The sequence below is a fragment of the Dama dama genome, chromosome 23 (genome assembly GCF_033118175.1).
Source record: "Dama dama isolate Ldn47 chromosome 23, ASM3311817v1, whole genome shotgun sequence".
NCBI classification, from domain to species: Eukaryota; Metazoa; Chordata; class Mammalia; order Artiodactyla; family Cervidae; genus Dama; species Dama dama.
In genome coordinates, this window is record NC_083703.1 from 9,205,180 (window position 1) to 9,208,922 (window position 3,743).

Here is a 3,743-nt window from a genome sequence, read left to right on the forward strand (position 1 = left end):
CAACAGAAATCAATTTTCTAACAGTTCTAGAAGCTGGAAGTGATCAGTGTACAGCGTCATCTGCTTCTTGTGAAGGCTCTCTTTCTGACTTGCAGATAGCTGCCTTCTCTTTGTCTTTACATGATGGGGGACAGTGGAATCAGGACCATGGAGTTAGAGGGAAGGGGGAAAAGAGAGAGAGCGCATGAACTCATCCTCTTTTTTTTTTTTTTTGGGGGGGGGGCGCCAGGACCAACGATCACCAGCTGCCCCATTAGCAAAAATTATGCTTCCGAAATCTCTTGATGTCGATTCCGCACGTAGAGCAAACGAGCTGCCCTACGTGTGCCACTCACGACAGAAGCCCTTTTTTTCATCCTCTTTTTTTAAGGTCACAGTCCTACTGGATTAGAGCTCCACCCTTATGACCTCATTTAACCCTAATGACCTCCAAAAGACCCTATATCCAGATATAACCATATCGTGGGCTAGAGTTTCAACATATGAATTTTTTGGGGAAACTCAATTCAATCTATAATTAAGACCATCAGAAAGTCACTTAATGAGCTACAGCAGTGAAATGACTTGATCAAATTTGATAACTCTAGATGCAGGGCAGCGAACAGACAGAAGAGAGGCAAAAGTTGACAGGGGGACAGACAGTAAGAAGTCTTTAATTCAGACTTAGCTTACTGCAGTGATATTGGAAAGGTGAGTAATTCAAGAATAGTAGTATGGAAATAAAACTGAGAAGTATAGCCATTCATTTGAAATGAGAGAAAAGTTTAAAGAGGTACCAGAATCCCAGGGACGGCAGAGCCTGGTGGACTGCCATCTATGGGGTCGCACAGAGTCAGACACAACTGAGGTGACTTAGCAGCAGCAGCAGCAGCAGGGATGGTGCTTAGGTTTCTATATTGCTCAACTGAAATGGGTGATGAAGCCATTCAAAGAGATGAAGATGATGGAAGAGGTCTAAGAGTGGGGAAAAGACCAGTGTGGTACATGGCACATTTCAAATACTTCTGAGATATTAAATATTAATATTTAGTAAGCTCCAGGAGTTGGTGATGGACAGGGAAGCCTGGCTTGCTGCAATCCATGGAGCAGAAAAGAGTCGGACGTGACTGAGTGACTGAACTGAATTGAATGATTTTCAATGGTATTTTGTCAGAGTAATTAAAACTAAATACTGAAACAAGGACCCTCTAACTACCAATGCCTTAACACAATACATAAGTTTCTTATTTACATCATAGTCCGATGTGGTACTCCTCGGAGCCCAGAGATACTCCTTCAAGCAGTGACTCAGGGATCTAAGTTCCTTCCTTCTTGAGATACTGTTTCTGTGATCACTGTGGAAAAGAAAGAGAATATGAATGAGTGCACAGGTGGTCTGATGGTTAGGCCTGGAAGTGGCATGTGTAACTTTTGTCCCATAACTGACCCAGGATGCAGTCATATGTACTAACTAAATTCAAGTGAAAGTCGCTCAGTCGTGTTGAATCTTTGGGACCCCATGGACTATACAGTCCATGGAATTCTCCAGGCCAGAATACTGGAGTGGGTAGCTTTTCCCTTCTCCAGGGGATCTTTCCAATCCAGGGATTGAACCCAGGTCTCCCACATTGCAGGCAGATTCTTTACCAGCTGAGCCACCAGGGAAGCCCAAGAATACTGGAGTGGGTAGCCTATCTCATCTGTAGGGGATCTTCCTGACCCAGGAATAGAACTGGGGTCTCCTGCATTGCAGATGGGTTCCTTACCAGCTGAGCTACGAGGGAAGCCAACCAACTTCAAGGGAGACTATAAAATATGGTCTTGTTATGGATTAAGAAAGAAGACACTGTATTAGTGAGCATCTCTGCCACATTTACTATGTGCTAGTCACTTTGTGTTTTAACTCATTTAATCCTTACATCAATCTTATAAGGTAGATATTATATTTTCATTTCCACATAACAGATCAACCCCCCCTCCCCACAAAGTTTAGAGACCTTGAGTAAATTGCCAAGAGTCACATAATCAGTAAGGGTAAACCTAGAATTTGAATTCAGATGAACTGGCTCCACATGCCTTTTTGCCAGTACGTAACATTGCCTCTTAAAATTAAGGTCCAGTACATGGTAGCATGTATAGGTCTAAAGTTCAAGAAGAAAGTTTTCCTGGAAATAATAAATTTGGGAGCCATTGATGTAACTCAGGATTTCCTAACCTCAGCAGTACTGACATTCTTTGTTGTGGGGGACTATATTGTGCATCATAGGTTGCTTAGCAGAATCCTTGGTTTATACTCACTCAAAGCCAGTAGCATTCTTCCCTCAGGTGTGACAACCGAAAATGCCACCAGACATTGCTTGTGTCCCCAAGGGAGACAGAATTGCCCCTAGTTGAGAATTATAGTTATAAATGGAGCCATGAATATGGATGAAATTATTCAAAGTAAAAAGTGAAAAGAGGTAAGAAGCTCTAGTTCTGAGTGCCAATGAACTCCAACATGTAATGACTGAAGAGAAAGATGGGGCAAAAAAGGAGACTGTAAAGGAATGAAGATATTAAGAAGAGGTGGCAAGAATACACAGAAGAGCTGTACACAAAAGATCTTCACGACCCAGATAAACACCATGCTGTGATCACTCACCTAGTCAGACATCCTGGAATGCCAAGTCAACTGGGCCTTAGGAAGCATCACTACGAACAAAGCTAGTGGAGGTGATGGAATTCCAGTTGAGCTATTTCAAATCCTAAAAGCTGGTGCTGTGAAAGTGCTACACGCAATATGCCAGCAAATTTGGAAAACTCAGCAGTGGCCACAGGACTAGAAAAGGTCTCTTTTCATTCTAATCCCAAAGAAAGGCAATGCCAAAGAATGTTCGTGCTACTGCACAATTGCACTCATCCCACACAATAGCAAAGTAATGCTCAAAATTCTCCAAGCGAGGCTTTAACAGTATGTGAACCATGAGCTTCCAGATGTTCAAGCTGGATTTAGAAAAGGCAGAGGAACCAGAGATAAAATTGACAACAGAGTTCCAGAAAAACATCTATTTCTCCTTTATTGACTATGCCAAAGCCTTTGACTGTGTGGATCACAACAAACTGTGGAAAATTCTGAAAGAGATGGGAATACCAGACCACCTGACCTGCCTCCTGAGAAATCTGTATTCAGGTCAAGAAGCAAAAGTTAGAACTGGACATGCAACAACAGACTGGTTCCAAATTGGGAAAGGAGTATGTCAAGGCTGTATATTGTCACCCTGCTTATTGAACTTACATGCAGAGTACATCATGAGAAATGCAGGGCTGGATGAAGCACAAGCTGGAATCAAGATTTCTGGGAGAAATATCAATAACCTCAGATATGCAAATAATACCACCCTAATAACTGAAAGCGAAGATGAGTTAAAGAGCTTCATGATGAAAGTGAAAGAGGAGAGTGAAAAAGTTGGCTTAGAACTCAACATTCAGAAAACTAAGATCATGGCATCTGATCCCATCACTTCAAGGCAAATAGATGGGGAAACAATGCAAAGAGTGAGAGACTTTATTTTTGGGGGCTCCAAAATCACTGCAGATCGTGACTGCAGCCATGAAATTAAAAGATGCTTGCACCTTGGAAGAAAAGCTATGACCAACCTAGACAGCATACTGAAAAGCACAGGCATAACTTTGTCAACAAAGGTCCATTTAGCCAAAGCTATGTTTTTTTCTATTAGTCATGTATAGATGTGAGAGTTGGACTATAAAGAAAGCTGAGCGCCAAA

At 42.0% G+C, this 3,743-nt stretch overlaps 1 non-coding gene across 1 annotated transcript; it reads right to left on the reverse strand.

The window, feature by feature from the left end:
• Positions 1 to 218: 218 nt before the first annotated feature.
• Positions 219 to 351, reverse strand: LOC133045347 (U11 spliceosomal RNA). The gene has a single exon (XR_009690220.1). It is a non-coding gene; the product is annotated as a U11 spliceosomal RNA (small nuclear RNA).
• Between the last annotated feature and the right edge of the window lie 3,392 nt (positions 352 to 3,743).